Source organism: Lissotriton helveticus, chromosome 4_1 (assembly GCF_964261635.1).
Source record: "Lissotriton helveticus chromosome 4_1, aLisHel1.1, whole genome shotgun sequence".
In the NCBI taxonomy this organism is placed as follows: Eukaryota; Metazoa; Chordata; class Amphibia; order Caudata; family Salamandridae; genus Lissotriton; species Lissotriton helveticus.
Window position 1 is genome coordinate 1,742,507,425 of NC_136063.1, and position 20,094 is coordinate 1,742,527,518.

The window sequence follows — 20,094 nt, forward strand, 5'->3', positions numbered from 1 at the left end:
AAGGGGGGAGATGTAGGTATTTCCAGATGTTGAAATACCGAATTGTTAATATTCGGTATTTACCGATTCGGTAAATACCGAATCGGTATTTCCTATTGATTCCTATGGGCTGTGAAGCCCATAGGAATCAATAGGAAATACTGATTCGGTAATTACCGAATCGGTAAATACCGATTCCAGCAAGGGTGCAGGGGGTGTCACTTTGACACCCTCTGGCACCCCAAAAATAGGCATGTGCGCCATGTGGCACACAGACATGCCCTAAGGGCATGTCTGTCTGTCACATGGCTAGGTGTGCATGCAAACATGTGCATGCACACCTTGATTTTTACCGATTCGGTAAATCCCAGATGTAGGTGGGACTCTTCTGAGTCCCAAAGGCCCTACAAATTCGGTATTTTACCACTCAATCCAATTGGGTGTTAAAATACCGAATTTGTAGGGCCTTTGGGACTCAGAAGAGTCCCACCTACATCTGGGATTTACCGAATCGGTAAAAATACCGATTCGGTATTTTACAGAATCGGTAAATTTACCGATTCTGTAAAATTATGCCCCTACATGCCAATTCTTAAATACCGGTCGGTAACGGCCGAAATTGGCCGTTACCGACCGGTATTTTGGCTCCTACATCTGGCCCCTAGTTCCCTTAATCTTGAACCTATCTTCATACGTTTTCCACTTTACATTCACTAAGAATAACACCATAGGTCTCTCAGTTATGTGGCTATCCATTTGCTACCTAATGTATTTGGAATTCATCAACGTAATACGTTGACTGCATGATTTCATCTCATCAGAGTCCTTACTTTTAAGTTGAATTCACTATTCTAAATGCTTTTGTGTCTTCATAAACTAAGCAAATTGTGAAGCAAGAATCTCCTGGTACTGATGTGTGGTGGACACTGTAAGAAAGCTTGTCTTTAATTTATTCATAGTTTTATATAAGGTGAACCAAGTGTAACTTCATTTTGATCTGGAAAATATAAGAACATTCTGTCAGAGTAACAATTACATAAAATTGAAAACATTCTTTTAGAAAAGTGGAAAAGATATTTGTACAAGATTTTCAGAACACAATTTTTGAGAATGAGTTGAAAACATCATAAAACATAGAAACATGGAAATTACAGAAAAAGATTGAATTTAGAAAAGTGAGCGGGAATTTATGAATATATACCTACTCAAATGATACAACCACTCCATGCATAAGCAATTATCCCAGTGTAGGAAATCTTTAGCGTTATGTCTCCACAGACTTTTGCCTTATCTGCTTTGCTGGCTTTAGAACTCGTTATAGTTTGCCCCTGCTAACAAAGAGTAGAGTGCTTGTGCTCCCCTTTTCAACATGGAAAAATTGGCTTATATATAATGAACACATTTAACTTGCTAGTAAGTCGCTAGTATGTGCTGAAGAAAGTACACCCAGGGCCTGGCAGTTAAAAGTCACGTGTGGACTGCAGCACCTGTTGTGACATCAAATACAGTGGCAGGGCAAACATGACTTCAGACGTAAAACCTGCAGTGCAACCCATTAAAATAACCAGTTTGACAGGTGAAAGCCTCATTTTTAAATATTACCAGGTCACCCCTATGTGAGCCTTGCATTCCACCTATTAGGATACATGGCATTTAAAAGTGATACATGTAGAAAATGTATGTCACTATTTCCCATAGTGACAAGGTCAAACAAGAAATGTTTAATGTAAGGAGGCCCTGGTTGGCCCAAACAGAAACACCAGGAAAGTGAGATTAAATGCTAATTCTTTTGCCTTTGGGTTAGGACCGGTTAAAGAAATGATTAAACCACTCCCTTAATATTTATTAAAAGCCCAGTACAATGATCACATTGGGTTTTTTAATGCAAATGTGGAAACAGTAACTTTTAGAAAGTTATCTTCTTCTGTCGGAAACTCCTGGAGGCTAATTTGCATTAGCTCTCCAGCATAAACCTAGCCTGGATTAAGGCCTGATGAAGTATGAAACTGCTCCCAGAGCAAAGACGATGACTTGGGTGTGTGGGAGTGTTTTGTTACCGTGGCAGGAAAAGGGTTTCTCAATCCTGACTTTTAACAGTGAGGGGAATGTGGAATGTCACATTTCCCCTCACTGTTAAAATCAAGGATTGGGTATCTATAGTAGGGAGAATGGAAGCTGCTGCAAAAGTGGGTAGAGTTATACCTGTGAACTATTTTCTGTGTTGGTTAGGGATGAGCAAAGAGTTATCCTTACAACCTAGGTAGTGCCAGGCATAAATGTGGCACCCCAAGGCACCCTATTTAGAACTCTTTCTGGCTCTTTGAAGAACAAGGGAGGACTGGACCTGCTGTCTATCTTGCTGTGTTTGCAATGTTTGCCCTAAGTGGTGCCCAGACGTGGGTCCCTTGCTCACTATGCCCCTGGATTCAAAACTAGCCTGGATGATAAGAAGTGATACCCTGAAACTGTTCCCAGGGTGCTTGTTTTGTGTCCAGAGAGGACCTCGTCTGGCAGTTTGGGCTGGATTGTTCCCATGAGGAACAAGGTCAAGACTGATTTGCATATGGCTGAGACCAAACTGGAGTTGCATAGTGAGCAAAAGAATGATGGAATAAACCATTATCCCTTGACTGGGTATGAGTGGTTAAAAAGTTTCAGCAATCCATCCATCATCTTGTTGTGTTTGCTATCTTCACCCAGTATACCCAGATGTGAGTCCCTTTCTCGCTGTGCACCTGGATTCCAGCTAGCCTTGCTGATCAGAAGTGATACCCTGAAACCGTTCCATGGGTGCTTGTTTCGTGCCCAGAGAGGACCTCGTCTGGCAGTTTGGGCTGGATTGTTCCCATGAGGTATAAGGTCATGACTTATTTGCATATGGCTGGGACCAAACTCGAGTTGCATAGTGAGCAAAAGAACGATGGATTAAACCCAGATCTCTTGACAATGTGTGAGCGGTTGGCTGAAACATTTCAGCACTCTATTCATCATCTTGTTGTGTTTGCTATGTTCACCCTAAGTGGCCAAAGGTATGCCCAGATGTGTGGCCCTTGCTCGCTGTGCTACTGGATTCAAGATAGCCTGGCTGATGAGGGGTGATAACCTGAAATCAGTCCAAGGAAGCTTGTTTCCGGTCCAGGGAGGACCTGGCTTGGATGTTCAGGATGGACTGTTCCCATGAGGAGCAGGGTCAAGGCTGATTTGTATGCGGTGGGTCCAAACTGGGGAGGTATAGTGAGCTAAACAACGATGGATTAAACCCATATCTCTTTACTTGGGGTTAGTGGCTGAAAAGTTTCAACACTCTGTCCATCATCTTGTTGTATTTTTCTATGACCTGAAAGCAGCCCTGAAAGACTGGACACATTTGTGGACTCTAAGGATCATTTGGCTGACCTCCTGTGCAGCTACAAAGCCACAACAAGCTTTGAGAGGCCCTGAGAAAACAGGTTTATCCTGCTCAGTGCTTCTCTGTCCCAGCAAATCCATTTCAGTGGAACCTCGGCGACAAGGTATCTGGTCTTGTTAAACCATTGTCAGATACATCCTGCCATCTTATTGGCTGGATGATTTTGAGCTCCAAAAATAGAAACTACATTCAAAGTTAAACTATTGACTGGGCAAAGGTGACTCAAGTATCCTGCACTTCCCAGTAATGCCCACTTTGCATCTCATTGGAGATGCAAAAGGAGGCGTTGGGAAAAAGGGTGCTAACATGCGATTACGCATTTTAGCACCCTCTTGTAAATAGGGCGCTGGTTTTACAAAGCCAAAAAAGCAGAGATAAAGCCCTTGTAAATATGCCCCGAAGTCTTTAGAAACATTCCCTGCGAGTCTAATTGTTTGTGCCTGGCGTTTAATTCTGTCATGATCCCTAAATGGAAAAAGAATGAAGAGTGTCTCCTAGCTGATGACAAGTACAATATGTGTTTGATTAGAGAAACCAAGTGGGTGGGTGGTATGCTAGTGACAGATACAACAGAGTAACTCCATCATGCAACAATAACTTGCTGTCAATTCATCTGGTGGATTACAATGTGTCATGCTATAAAACATCTTTTCATGTCTTAGGTAACAAAAAAGAGCAGTCACAGCCCGACATGGAGTAAGTTGGGAAACAATCTGAGAGCACATAGTCAGGATCCCTTCCACCTCTAACAGCCACTAAATCCCAAAGGACACTAATTAATGTCAAGTCTGCTAAAGTGAAGTAATCACCAACCATATACTTGTCGAAGGAACAATGCAGCTGCCGTTTTTTAAACAACCATTGCTTATGCACCCAATACAGCCCTAGATCCAGTTGTCAATCTTAAAAAAACTGATGTGCTCCTAGTTAGACTGGAGAATTTCCAAAACCTTATATCCTCATCCACAGGCAAATCATTTCTGATTTCTAGTCGAGTCAGAGAGTTTCACACAAAATCTTTCCGGTCTAACTCCTTTGGAAGCTCGCTGTTCTATCAGTTCACTCAGCACTGAACCACACAACCAAAGTAATTAGTAATCGATAATGAGGCCACCGTTCTTAGCAATATATATATATACTTATCTATACTGCGATAATAAAGGAGCGCCATCACCAATGAATTAACAAGGGCTGGGTCGAGAAATTTTAACACCTAAAACAAAGCGACGTTTTGAGGCCCGTATGGGAAGATGACCATATTTGCTGCTAGTAGGAGCAATCCTGCTCATGACCAATATGTGTTTTTTAAACAGGCCCTGTATGAAGCGGCCACAGCTAAAAAATAAAAATAATAGCCGGAAATGTCCATGTGTGCATATGACGTAAAACCGAAATGAGGCCACGAAAAACTTCACGTCATAAAATGTACATTCCTAATTTGGTGGCACTTCTATTTCTAATGCTAACATGTAGACATTTTAAGTGGTTTGCAACAGACGGCGTAAACACTCTTTTGAAACCTTATAAACCGGGTGCCAGATTTGCACAGCTTCTCAACGGGTCTGTACAATGTGTATACATTGTTTTAGTGGCTTATTAGAGGACACGGAGCTGGAGTCTGAAAACATACTGATGATTAATTCCCAGGCGCAGAGCATGTATTCACCGTCCATTTGTCTGAGAGATAACTTCACCTTTACTTTTTATCCTAGGTTGCTTGACATTTCTATGTAACCCAAGGTCAACAGAAGCACAGATACATATCTCCAGCGGTGTAGAGAAAGGGAATTGATTAATGACCTGGAAAGTACACAAAAGAAAGCAAGTTACCACATCAGTTTAAGAGACACACACGCGCACATATTTTTAATATGACTTCGCAAACTATACTCGTATGTTTGAGCAATGACGTGCATTATAATAAATATATTTATATCTCATTAAGCTCAACCTCCTAATGTTATCTACAAGCCTTCCTTGCATATAAAATGGTGTCATGGAGCACTGTTCTCTTACAGCATCTTTCGGCACTGTGCTTTGCTCCAAACATAATTTGATTATGTTTCTCATTCTGTCACATAGCATGAAAAAGTGAACCACAGATTGCATACATTTCTACTTAGGAAAAGCTCAGTTTCAATGGAAAAACACCCTTTATAGAGAAACTGCTGACAGTTTTTTTTTTACAGTCCTATTCATGGATTTGTACAATCGATTCAGGGGAACGGTGGACACAAACACATTACCTGCCTTACCTGATAAAAATAATAATCTTTATTCGGCAGTAGTCACTGCCATCAAAGAAACACCATTAGAAAGATAAAAAGACAACATTAAATTCATTTGTTAGAAGCATATCACTTAAGAGTGCAAAGTGTGCAGGTTGGCCCTGTAAACATCGGTCATAACCATCAATCAGGTGCATATATAAATACAAATCAAGGTAATCAAGTGTGCATTGATCCAAAACATAACAGAGACCACAGTTAAAAACAACATAAAATTAATTTGTGCAAGCATATCCCGAAGACTGAGCAAAATCACATATTGCACTCCGAAATATTTTGATCAGTGTCCACCCACTCTGAAAGACCTGTCCAAGGACTTTGACAATTACATCAATAGGGGATATGGGGCGATAACAATGGGGTTTGTCCCTATCCCCTTTCTTAAAGATCGGGACAATGGAGGCCGTGGACCACAAGGGGGGCATTACTGAAGTAACTGCTGTGCTGTGTTTAATATCCTGGTTAAAACTTATGACCCAGGGCCGGTTTGTCTGGTTCTGATAAACAGGGGCTATTGTCAAAACTCCAAAAAGGAGTATACAATCCTTTTGTTCAGAAGCCTCTATTGACTCCTCCCATGCTTGTTTTTGTAGCAAGTGCTTCTGGGCCTTGATGGCCTCATTATAATTACTGCGACAAGTTGCTGCCCAAGCTCTATCATGTGGGGTGTGTTTCAAGGCCTTCTTAAGTTGGTGAAAGGCCAGGGACCACTCTTGGGAAATCAGTACGAGGGGATGCTACCTGGACTGTTAATAAACTAGCATCTGATTGCGCAATTGCAATAAATGCATATATGATATCTTTTCCAGAAGGTGGTAGTTCTAAATACTTTTGAATCTCCAGTTGTCTCAAATTAAAATGAGCATGGTTAAAAATGGTGGTAATCAACTGTGACCACCTCAAGTGCCTCCCTTGATGAGTTGTGGACAAAGAGCCTGCATTTATCCTACAAGGTGCAATTTGATTTCCTGGTGCTTCAGAGGGTTGTGATCACTAAAAACACTGGGTTGGATATTAAAGGAGGATATGTACCACTTCGAAGGAAATTAACCAAATACAAAATCAATAATAGTTGTGTATCCTCTACCTTTATAAGTCAGTGGCGGGGGGGAATCAGGGGAGTTCACTGCCAGATCCAGGGTGAATATTAAACCATGAGTGTTTAGGAGGGCATTCAGTTCCTGTCCTTCTAGAGAGTGGTCCATATGCAGGCCATCTCTAATCGTACATATGGACCAATATTGCATATTCAGTGCAGGGTCAGGGCATAGAAGGCTATTAAATTCTCCCAGTAGAATTAGATGAGCCTCGAGCAGACCTTCACCCTGTATCCACTCAAGGCGACCACTTAACTCTGCAAGAATTGAGGGCCCATGAGAGTTTAGTTTCACATTATAAAAATTAATTATAGTAAAACAAAATGATTTATCTGCAGCTAATGGCAGACCTTGGGCAACCTTGGAATCCCAATTTAAGTGGTTCGTCGATCCACAGATCCTAAGATCTATAAAGATAATTAGGCCACCCTTGCTCTTCCCGTTCTTGTGCCCTCTGCCGAACAAAAAACTGTTTTATAACCCTTAAGAAAATAGTTATTTTCAGTCTCCCATGTCTCCTGAAGACAAATGATATTAAAGGATCTGATAAAATAGAGCCACCTGTCACCTGCAAATTTTGCGGCTAGACCTGCCTCATTCCCGGAAACAATTTTCACATTTTCACCCCTGCCCTCAGTGTAGTTTAAAAATGGCACAGTGAAGCCAACTTTGAGTTACTAGTCGCCATGCTACTTGACCCAAGCCACTTATATAACTAAGATGATGGTCAACATTGGCGCCAAGCGGTGTCTCCCAGATTTCCAATCTCTTCGACGGAGATTCCACAGACACAACAGTGGCTGAACAGTTTCCCCCATGCTCCTGCAGTCAGTCTGGGTCATTAAAGTCCCTCAGGGGAGCATAAGGATTGTGTGTTGTCTGTATACCCCGAGGGAAGAAGAAGCTCCCCCCTGAAATTTGGTGGTGATTGCTGGTTATGATATTTTGAGGGGCCTGTAAAAAAAGCCCAAAGGTAATGACTTGATACTTGAGTTTAGATAAAGGGACTGGGAAGTCTGTTGCAAGATGTTTCAAGCTAGTTCTGGGAATCTAAATGTGACTATCACACTATCGCCCACAAATGGTTTTCTAGACCGACCTATCCAAGAGACCCTCCTGCCATCAATATATGCCTATGGTCTTCCACTTTAAATCTGGCATATTTGCTTACCCAGTGTGTAACTTTGTTGATAAGTTGGTCAGTAGGTTCTCTTAGGGCCAAGTCCTGGCACCTCTATCAAAACCACAGTATAGGGGCATCACTCTGAGGGAGAAGAATTACTGGTATGCCGGGGCTGTTGAGGACAGATGAGCTATCTATGACCCCTTTCCTTTGCTGTAGCAGGAGGAGCTGGTGGGTCTGGTGTTGTTTTTGCATTTGTCACCCCGAGTGGGACGGGTATGCTCAGAAGTGAGTCCCGTGCTCTCCATGCCACTGGAATCAAGCTATCCAGGCTGATGAGGGCTGAAAGCCCGAAACCGGTCCTTGGATGCTTGTTTCCAGTCCAGGGAGGACCTGGCTTGGCAGTTCGGGCTGGACTGTTCCCATGAGGCACAGGGTCAAGACTGATTGGCATATGGCTGGGTTCAAACTGGAATGGCATGGTGAGCAAAAAAACAATGGATTTAGGCCCAGATCTCTGTACTGGGGTGAATGTATGACATTGTTCTACATTCTGTCCATCACCTGTTGTTTTTGCGGTGGGTCTGGTCTGAGCAGCCTGAGTTTGTGCTAATAGGTCGAAGCTAGGTATCCAAACGCTCAAATTTGCGGTTCATTACACCCACTGCCCTTGAATTAGAACTAAGGGGCTTTTTAATATTAGAGATATCCAAGGGGGGGGGGGTTCCAATTTGTGCTGTCTGTTGCTGTGAGATCACAGTAGGGGTTGTTGAGTTTATAGTAGCCAGCACTGCTTTCGCTAGAAAGGAGTCAATGATTGTGTGTTTCTTGCCCGATGGGTGACCCACACGGCCTGCTTTCCTATTCCCCATTGTACCCTTGTCCAAAGGTCCTCCAGAAACAAAAGAGCAATGCAAAAGGAAAAAAAAAACAAGCCAGCCTCAAAGTTCAAATGCACAAGTACTCACAGTAGGTGCGTCCATCGCAAACAGCTGCTCTTGTGGAGTGCAGGAAATTAAGCAGGTCGTTGTCAAATATAAAACTCGTGTCCTGGAATTGACTGTGCCCAAAAATCCAAAGGACTAAGAGAGTAGGCCCAGCCTGGCCTTGTTCGGCAGTGGATGGGTGCAGATGGGCCCGCCCTTAGCCTGGGCTTTGAGGGAGCCCGAGCTGCTGATGTTGCGCATCTGGGCACAAGAGTGGTGTGGCTGGTGGTGGTGGGATGGCTGCAAGCAGTTCGGTGGGTTGTAGGCTCCTGCCTCTCCCCTGTGGCAATGACAGGCTTCCCGCGCTGTGGGAGGCCCGAGCTGCTGATGTAGTGCCTCCATGCATGAGAGTTACGTGGGTGGTGGTGGCAGGACGGCCGCAGGCAGTTCTGGGGGTTGGAGGCTCCTTCCTCTCCCCTGTGGTAATGACGGGCTTCCCGCGCTGAGGGAGCCTCGTGCTGCTGATGTAGCGCCTCTGGGCATGTGAGTGACATTGGCGGTGGGATTGCGCAAGCAGTTCTGGGGGATGTAGGGTCCTGCCTCTCCCCTGTGGCAATGACGGGGTTCCTGCACTGTGGGAGCCCCGAGCTGCTGATGTAGCGCCTCCTGGCGTGAGAGTGATGTGGGCAGTGGTGGTGAGACAGCTGCAAGCAGTTATGGGGGTTGTAGGCTCCTGTCTCTGCCCTGTGGCAATGACGGGCTTCCTGCACTGTGAGAGCTCGGAGCTGCTGATGTAGCGCCTCCGTATGCAAGAGTGGCATGGGCGGTGGCAGCGGGACGGGCTCAAGCAGTTATGGGGGTTGCAGGCTTCTGCCTCTCCCCTGTGGCAATGAAGGGCTTCCCCTGCCTTACCTGTTTTTGCCACAATAAAAGTACATTGCACATCTTCCGTAAGTGCTAGTGAGTCTCTTGCGCAGTGAGAAAGCTTCAAAATAATAAAAATGCATTGTGTAGGAAAATGCTTGGACACTTTTCAAAGTGAGTTTCTTAGCTGCATGATGGCTTCACTGATTTCTAAAGTTTTTGGTACCAAACATCTTGTCTTAATAAATCCTCACTGATGTCATTATTTGATTTATTAACACATTCACTCAGGAATCCCTTTTAGTGGGTCCCCTGGAAATCTATCAAGCACTGGTGTGGTCTCTGACTTGTCTTCAATAGTCTACCACCACCAGACAGGTTTCTGACCTCATGGGGTTTGACTTGAAAAAGAGGAACCACAAGTTTTTTGGACAGGTCCAGCACACGTACTCACTAGTAGTAATAGTTTCAATATATGGGTGTGCAGTTCCTAAGGATGTTAGTGGAAGTCAAGTCTCTGGAATAACCTCCAAATGAAGGAAGGGCCCTCACACACCCCGAAATGTGTCATCCTTCACCATTTGGGCGTTGTTGGACCCGGCCCTTTTTGGCAGGTTCACCCCGAAACTTTTTGCTTTTTCCTAGCCTATTTCTGTAACCTGGTGTTGGTGATTTTAGGCCTCTGCACACTTTTTCACTGTGGTACAGTGTAAAGTGCGTGAGCTCTCTGTGTGTGTGGTGAGTGACCTGACCTCCCATAGGAATGCATGGGGAATATGTTTGACCATGGTAGTTCCTGATGTGTGGGGAGTGCAGGGTCGAGTTTGGTATGTGCGAACTCGTATGATTGTATGCGGCATGGATGTGTCTAGTGTGGAAGTGCCACTTCTAGACATGGGTGTGCGTGTGTAGTGAGTGTGCTGGCACGTGATTGGCTGGATCTGGCTGGTGAGCCTGGCTCCAAGAGTCTGGATGGGTCTGCCCCGGTGGAGAGTGGAGAGATTAGCATGCTGATGTGAGGGAGGGGTGCACCTGGGACCTGAATAGGGCTGGGCTTTCCCCACACAATGCTGGCTCCGCCCCCTGTGGTGCGACTGATGACCCTGGCTTGACTAGTGAATGGGAGGGGTGGCTGAGCTCATCAAGAGTGCTCCCAAACCAGCTGCGCTTGTTTTTCCCCCCACCCTGCAGACACAGACAAAGGGAAACGCTGTATAAAAAGGGTGCTGTGACACCCTGAAGATGTTCTTGTTTCCTACTTGAATCTACCAGGGGCGTGTTACTGCTGGGGCCCAGGGGAAGGCTTGCCTCCCTGGGCCCTGCCCAGCCCCTGGATGTCCTACCCCTGGATGCTGGAGGATTTTCCTTACTGGGAGCTGTGTTGCTCCATCTTTATTCTTCCAGGACTGCTGGGACCTTCTTTTTGCTGGCTGTTAATGATGCCAGGACCTTGAGCAGCCCCCCAGCGCCTTATTTTGGGCAGGAAGCGGTTTTGATTTAATTTCCAGAGAGAAGGGAGAGGCGGGGGGGCTGAGCAGTGTGACGCGGCAGACCTTTTGGAGGGAAGACCCCTCCCCCTTGTGGGTATGGCGGGTGCCACCCGCTCCGTTATTTTTTATGTTTCGGGTGCCACCCCATTTATGGCACCCTTAGCGAGTGCCCACCCCACTTTTCTGGTTATGTTCCGCACTGAGGGTGCCCACCACTCGGTGCTTCCCCCGTGATGAGATTGCTGCCGCGATTGCGCCGAAACCGGAAGTCAGGCATCTTTTGCCGGGACGGGGGCGGGGCCTGCAATCCGGCAGGAAGTCCCGCCCACCGCCGGCGGCCCGAGGAAGAAGCAGCTGGCCGAGGAATGGCCGCCCGGGGCCCCCGTGAGCTGGGAGGGAGCCCCGGAGGAGAAGTTGACCTGGAGCCTTGCAGCTCCACTCTGAAGGCCCCGGTGAAGCAGAGAGTCCTCCATCAGCCCCGGTGAGTAAGGGCTGGGCGGGAGGCATAGCTAGTGCTGCTCTGGAGGGCAGCCCCACTCGTCAGAGGGCTGCCCCAACAGATTCCGGAGCAGAGACCAGGAGCAAGCGCCGAGTCCCTAGGTTGAAGGGGCTACGTGCGTGGTGTTACCCCGAGCGGCCCCACATGGCAGAGGGCCGCTCCAACGATATGGGGGTGATGATTTTAGGAGCTGGTGAGTTCCCCAGTGGCAGGAGGCATTTAGGGCGGCCCCGGATGGCCGCCCCAACGTTCCACTAGTCCGTTATAGAGCCAGAGGGCTCCACCGTGGAGGGCCTTTCTTTCTTAGAGGAGCCAGAGGGCTCCAGAAGGCCAATATATTGTTTCAGAGCCTGTGTGGCTCCCTCCCCTGCGGTGCAGTTTGTTTATAGAGGGCCAGTGATACCCCAAGCCGCATTTTGGATTCCAGAGCCTAGAGGGCTTCTGAGGGCCAGTGAGGGCCCATGGCGCAGTTTTGCGCAGATCCCAGCTGCCCAGCAATTAGTGGGCAGCTGCACCGTTTAGGCGCAATGTGAGAGAGAGAGTCCTTGAGAGGGACCGGGATGGCACAGTGGTGCCAGGCCTTCTACAGCTGCGCAGCACTTAGTGCCAGCTGCAGCGTTTAGGCCCTTGTGTTTGTTCTCAGCTGCCCAGCAATTAGTGGGCAGCTGCAACGTTTAGGTTTGCGCCAGTGGCGCACCCCTGACTGGCGCTGCGTGGCAGCGCGCCCTGACATTTTGGACACAGGGCATTTGAGCCCCTTCTTGAGATGGCCAGTTGGCCAGGGGGCTGGTATGTGGGTAGGGCACAAGGCCCTAATGTGATTTCTGCGCAATGTGATTTTACTATGTTTAGAATGGTAATTGCCTAATGTGATGTTTGCGCAATGTGATGTTACTATGATTATGAGGTTATTTTACCTATGTAGGTTTATGTTAGTGAGAGTTTGTTTCACTGTGAGGTACGCCCCTAAATGTGATTTATTCTTAGGAGGCAGAGTCTAAAGTGTTTAGACTAGTGAGGAGATTGTCTACTGTATTTTTACTGGTTAGGCCTAAATGTGATTGCTGCGTAATGTGCTTTGCCTTTATGCTTGTGTTATACTTCTAAAGGTTCTCATGCTTAGAAGTTTGCTTTGCCTAGTATGTTTTACTAGAGGTTATGCGTCCAAGCGTGATCTAGGCCTATGGTTATTAGTATTGCGTAGTGTGTACCTACCTTTACCAGTGGTTACTGGTTGTGACCTATAATTGTTATTTTGTGCTACACTTATTCTAAGTTCTAGAAGTGCTCTTTCTGACAGTGGCCCATGTGGCCCTGTCCTGGTGTAAATAATCCCGTGTGAATATTGCCCGTGCCAGTTGGCACAATGTATATTGTGTGATTATTATCTGATGTGTTTTGACAATACAAAAGGTATTTTTATATAACCTTGTGTGGAGTTCCTTTTGTAGTGTGCCTAGGATGTTGTTGCTGTTGTGTGCGTGCGCAAATGCTTTACACATCGCCTCCGGGATAAGTCTGTCTGCTCGTGCCAAGCTACCAAGGGGGTGAGCAGGGGTTATCTTGGCGTGTGACTCCCTTGCCCTGACTAGAATGTTGGTTTCTGCCTGGCTTTGGCACAAGCCTTACCAACCAGAAATCCCAGTTCTAACAGGCGTGCTTCTTGTCGGGCAGGTGCTGCAATGCCCGAAGAGCACCCGCGAAGGGGCTCTTTGGCTGAGTTCTTTTGATAAAGCCGTTAGGTGAGTGAGGGTGTGTGGACTAAAGTGAGTAATGTAGTAAGTGAGGTTTTAAATAGGTTTAGGTGGACTCTTATTAAATAAATTTTATTAACACAGCTAGATAACCTAAGTGAAAACAGTGTTGCTCATATTGGAGATAATGATCCTATAGAGCATAAAGTCTATTTAGTTTTTGGTCAACATGTTTCTTACCGCATCAGCCCCTAAAGGGGTCTATTGGCAATTCGTCAGGACCATTACAGGAAAGTATCCCAGTAGTCTTACACTACTGCAGGACTGGTGTATTCAATTTAGCAGAATTAATCTAGTCGCCAACCTTGCTATATCGTACAAGGTTAAGTGTCACTTTGGATCATTTCAAGACCCCGTATCACGTAGTTCAGAAGCTGATGGTTTTTTTTCAGAACGCTTCGATTAGAAGTGGCGAGGTGAGTAGCTCGTTTGACCTACATAATATAGGGTCTTGAAATTATACAAGACACAGAGCCACTGCATGCACTGTCACCTGTGGGCACCACACTCCGCACCGCCTCTCTTTATACCGCCACCATGGTGTCTGCTGCAAAGCCATCACCAATGCCGCTGCCTGCACCTTGACCTGTGGACATCGGTCATGGAGAACAAGGAGCATTGTCCCACTTCGGACTGCAGCCGTGGTCTCAGCAACGACGACACTCCAAGCTAACATTGAAGCCACTGCCTGCACCGTGGTTTAGGGGCACTGCTAGTAGGTTACTCAATGCATCACCCCATCCCACACAGCAGACTTGGTCCACCGACACCAGCACCATCGACTCCAGTTCATCAACCGATGCTGCTGCCTGCACCACAACCTGTGGTCCCCGCTCACCACATTGCCCCATCTCGCACCGCAGCCTTGGGTCAACTGATGACAGTGTTTAAGCAATAACGCAATCGCTGCCTGCACCATGACCTGTCAGCACAACAATGAGCAACGCCCCACTTTTCATCACAGCCCTGGTCTCACCAACACTGCTAGACAACCGCCTCTGAGACACTGCCTGCCCCGTGACCTGAGAGTACGGTACTTCGCACCACTCCACTTCACACAGCAGCCCAGACGCCTGCCGGCGCTCCTGACTTCAAACTCCCAGAGTACGACCTGCAACGCGTGTGACTTCAAGGGCCTGACGACTCCTGCACCAACTCACGGAATCGACGTACCTCCTCCAGAGCTCACCACAATGTCTGATGCCCTGCATTTCCAAAAGTACTGTTTTACTGTTCTCCTGACACTGTAGCTGGCCCATGGCGCTGCAGTCAGCCAGAACTGTTGGATTTGTCTGCTCATGGTGCAATGATAGCTCCAGACAGACAAAAAAGGATCCTTAGTGCACCACATGTACAGTTCCAAACTATGAAAGTCCTCAGTTGAAAATTATTGACAGTACAAATGATTGCTCAATAAAATGGCAACAGATGCTAATACATTTTTCAAAAACAGACTAACAAAAAAATTAGATGACACCAAAAAATTCAAGACATCTATCAAAAAACAAAAGAAAAGAGATATACAAAAATAGTGAAGAAGATTCAGTAGAAACTAAAAGGACTATGAAACTTGAGGAGTGTCCATATTTGCAAGAACGTTTGAGCACAAGAAGATGGCAGTAGCTAAGAAGTACAGTGTTAGAAAGTAAGAAGCAGCATCTTTGGAATAAATGGGTTCCTCTCAAGCCTGGAAACAGATATGGGCAGCAAAGGCAAAATGGGGAGAGAACCGGAGGGAATCATAACGCACACTATTTAGACAAGTTTCATCTGCCCAAAAAAGTAAGAATACAAGCTTGGTTTAACCATGGCAGACAACCAAGGAATGCATCTACAAAAAACAGTGGAGGAGAAAGGAGAAATCAGGACGAAGCAAAAAGGGAGAGCGGAAACCGACAATGACTGCAAGCAAGGAAGGTGACCAAATGAAAACAAATAGACAGACTTCTCACAAGAGCACATATGTAATTTTGTCAAATCACATCCTAACTAAAGAAGAATCAAATATGTTATGACTTGGGCATTGTGTACAGTCCAGTTGCACATTGGGACGATGCACATGTCTGAATAGGTATTTTAAAACACATCAAGAAATTAAAACTAAAAATATATATTTGCACAGAAAGCAAAAGAACAGGAAGCATTTAAGGAGGACTATTAGAACAGAACTGTGAATATTAGACATGGATACTTTAAAAACATTAAAGGAATTGCCAAATGAGAACAATTTGGAATATATACGCATAGATATCAATACATTGTGTAGCCAATCCTCATGTTTAAAGTCCAAATTAAAATACAAGCCAGGAAACAATATCGATGCAAATAATATGTTTTTCATAAAGCTTTAATATCAGATTTTAACATAGTACACCACATAGGAGGGCCAAGAAGTATACCACATAAGAGTAATGGAGAATGGGGCAGTGGAGACTAAGTGGCGACTACAATCATGGAGGGCAACAACTACCAGGATGTATGCTGCCCCAGTCAACTAAGGACTAGGACTTGATTTCCAGGTTAAAGAGAGCAGAGCACTATCAGTCGGTAATTGATCCTTGATTGGTTGTTTTGACTCATTTACTTGATGCTTTAGTTTGCAGCTATATCTCTGTGCCCACACCATTGTTATTTTTATTCTTTATCAGTTCCATTGTTTTTCCCCTACCTAACCCCTGTACTTCCCCTTGTTCATGTCTTGCCTGATCATTGGTTTTCAACTTAGCTGTGGTTTGTCATGGGCTCCTGACTTTCAATTATGCTTGACTTACAGGAACCTGCATTTGTACCTTGCTGTGGAACTCACAATTTTAACTCTGGTGACCTGGATTCCACCTTCAGGTGGGGAGATTTGCACTTCATATTTTATTCTTGAGCAATTTTCCTGGTTTGTCTAGAGGCTAGTTTAAGTGATGCTACCTCATACCGTATAAGCCGCTCATGCTTCTAACAATGTACTTACCTGTATGGAGTGTGGTGCAGATCCTCAGCTACTCACTCTATTTTTTTTCTTTTTGACAGTGAGTTATAGTACATGTCAGAAAGTGGTTTATTAGTAGGTGTAGGGACCTACCACTAGTAATAAGGCCACAATCAAAATATAAGATCAAGTCATGGTCATGGTCTCAATAAATTATTCCCTTGCTCAACTCTTGGTAGCTGGCTACGAACAGGCAGGGTTAACTTAGGTGACATGTGTGTAAAGCATTCAAAAATGCCAATAAATTAAATAAGTAAGACACAACGCAAAATAAAATCCAAAGGCAATTTATAAAAATAGGAAATACCTTTATGATTAAAATGACACCAAAACGATGATAATCCAGTTTAGGGAAGCAGAGATATGAATTTTCGAAGAATAAACACTTTCTAGTCCCTAAAAGCCAAAAGCTTCACTTTGGGATATCTGGTCACACTTGACAGAAAAAAGTTAAAGGTTCAGGTTCACATCGATGGAGCGCAGGTCGGATACACTTAGCGGTAGGGCCTGGTCAAGTTTTTAACTTCTGACTTAGACACTTTTTTGGAGCTTTATCTCTCCACTTAAAGCGAGGCTCCTTGTCAGGTCGGGTTTTGAGTTGACAACAGTGGCTTGGCTCATCGTGAGCACTCAGTGAAAATCCAGAAGTCTTGAGCTCTAATGCTTTCAGCAGGACGAACTTGAAATCTAGGCCGGGTCACGGTTCAACATCAGCGACTTGACTCTTCTCAACAGGTCGGTCGACTTAAGGAGGTTATGGAGGTTTTTGCCAAAAATTCTCTAAACTTCCCCAAACTTCTGGATCTTCTTACAGAAGGTCCTATTGGGTTTCAAAGTGCCCATAATACCAATTCAAGGGTCTACAAGCTCTAAGATGATCCTTGAGATGTTGGGACTATGTCTCCCAGAATGCACCTGGCCAAATCCTTTCAAAGTCCAGCTGAAGTTGCTCAGCAGGTTTCGTCTTGCTGGAGATGATGCAGGTGGAGCTCTTTTAACCTGTTGCTTGTAGGGAGTACCCTCCTTGTCTTTTTAAAGCAAGGCAAATAACTCAGAGCTGTAATTCCCAAAGTGTGCAGCATGTGCAGTCATTAACAGTGAAATACCGTTGCTGCAAGTCAGTGTTCAAGTAAGGCAGTCCTTCTTCTTGTAGTTTCAGGCAGGGATCTGAGTTACTGGGCAGCTCAACAATATTTATCCAGTGTTCCTGGGCAAAATGCAGGGGGGCGCCCCTGACCAATGGGATGCAGGAAACACCCAGCAGAATGACAACTTCTTTCAAAGTGAGGTATATTCTTGTCCCAGAAAGCACTATTCCTTTAAAATCCAAAATGGAGATACTCTATCCTGGAGGTTAGGATCTGGCTAAGCCAACCTACTGGTGTGGCTAATTTTCCCAAACACTCCCCTTCCAACTTCTCTACCAATTCAATTACTGGGGCTCCTATCTGGCTGTGGGTGCAGGAAGTGGGGGTGAGCATGTGTTCTGTCCTGTCATTCTCTCTTTGAAGACCAGTTTGGCCACCCAGCCCTTTTCCTGGCTTTTGCTGTGCAGCTTGCAGATCTCCTCCAAACAAATGTCCTTAGTATCTATGCATACTACTTCACACCTCATCATAGCACTTTGGCTGGCCAATCAAGAGAGGCTTCTGGAAGGTTCTATTTTAGATCATCAGAAAGGAAAGTTCTATAAATTATTTACTGTGATAGTTATAATATTTCTAATCTTGGCAAGTTGTTAGATTTATTCTAGCTTTCATTTTGATACTTTGAAGTATATGTTTAGCTGCATCCTGTCAATATTTATACTTTAATAAAGCATTCCCATGTCATCCTATTGAGACACTGTGCTACAATGGGAAAAACCAGAATTGGCGGTTTTTCCCTTAACATGGCATGTAAAACACCTTTCACAATATCCCTGCTTATAGTTACAAGGCACCCTACCCCTGGGGCACCTAGCGGAGACCTTACGGGTGACTTATATTTTAAAATAAGGCAGTTTGAGACTCTGGAAGTACCTTTAGTTTCAAAATCAAATTTTCTTATAATTACTTTTAAAAGCAGCCTGAAAAGCAGGGCTGCCTTTAAAATGACAGCGGGCAACACAGCAGTGCACACTTAAGTACATTAAATCTACGGGATGTTTAAACCTGCATGCCCTACGATATACTAGGGACTTACAGGTAGGTTGGCAGTGCCAATTGTAATTATACCTAATTACCATGTACTTTTAATTAGAGCTCAGGTCCTGGGTCTGGTTAGCAGAACTCCAGGAACATTCAGAGTCAGAAAATCAGCATCTAGTAGTCAAAATGGGGCAAAAAGTAGGGGGACACTGCAACCAGGTACTGGTTTCGCACAGTACACGTGGGCAATACTGTACCATTCGGTGTCCCAGCAAGTCCAATCCAGGCCTTCCTACAGATATCCTGCTGGAAGCTAAGGTCTAGCTGTCTTTTTCTCTCATCTCTTACACACGTTACCTCTAAATTTGAGTAAGTGCTCCCTACTCTCCTGGATACTGATATATGGAGTGGGGACCACCTCTAAGGGAAGAAGTTGGGATTAGCCTCACAATTCCCCAAGCCACATTACAGGGATTGTACAAGTAACAAAGGATCTAAGAAAATTCAGTAAAATACATTTCATTAACATCTGCAATGAGACATACACCTATATGAAGTACAAAGCTACAATCCTTGAATATCACACAAAGCTGTATGAGTGGATGAACAAAAGACTGTTTGAATACTTTGAATACCTGAAACCCATGCACCCTCAAATACCAGTAATTGTCTCCAACCCAACAATGACTTAAAAAAATAAGGAAACTCCACCAGAACAAACAGCAGTATTATCAATAGGCATTAGGCAACTAGTACCTAGCTCAGAATAAATTGATTCTTTCTTGACACCACATGTTAATGCCTTAACCGCGGCGGCAATTCCGCCGCGGTTCGGGCATTCTAATAAGTGGGCGGGGCTGTGTCGGCCGTTGGCCGTTCGCAGCACTGGGGAGATGGGAGCACGGAAGGGGTTAAGATGCTAATATCATACATAACAGACAGCACATACCTTCTACTGCAAATGACAGACATTCTGTGGGGACTATTGACAGATAACACTGTATTTGACCTAATTGTGTATGTCCATCAAACATAAAATAGAATAAAGTCTGCAAGCATTTTTTAGAAACTCAGTCACTCGATCATCCTGAACAACCATAAATATTGCTCATGAAATACAGTAATATTTTCAAAATAAAAATGTCTTAACAATAAAAAGTCATTGTCATAGACAAGTGCAAGCGATTGTGATAGGCACTAAACTTGCCCAAAGTTATCCAACCTCATCATGGCCTTTAGGAAAGAAAGTACTTTGAACTGTTGAAAAAGAATAATACACTAAACACATGGGGCCTCATTTATGAGGCCTTGCGTCAGTTTTGCGCTTCCGATGCGTCACTTTTTGTGACGCATCGGCGGCGTAAAACATGCCTCCTGTTGCGCACTATTTACAAAGTGATGCATCTAAGCAGATGCGTCACTTTGGAAACCCCTGCGCTACATTATACCTGCGTCAGGTATAATGTATGCAGAGGGGGCCTTCCCCCGCAAAAAACCTCGTAATAGTGACGCAGTGAAATCTATGAGATTTTGCTGCGTCACTTTTAGGATGCTGT

The 20,094-nt window shown here is 44.9% G+C and overlaps 1 long non-coding RNA gene across 3 annotated transcripts in view; it reads left to right on the forward strand.

Annotated features, from left to right (window-relative positions):
• LOC144827675 (uncharacterized) overlaps positions 1-20,094 on the forward strand; it is a 98,411-nt gene that overhangs the window by 27,934 nt on the left and 50,383 nt on the right. For 2 of the 3 annotated variants that reach the window (XR_013610299.1, XR_013610297.1), the window contains exon 2: positions 16,203-16,270. The exons of the other annotated variant lie outside the window; for it this stretch is intronic. This is a non-coding gene — a long non-coding RNA (uncharacterized LOC144827675). The remainder of the gene's footprint in view (positions 1-16,202; positions 16,271-20,094) is intronic. 3 annotated transcript variants of the gene reach the window in all.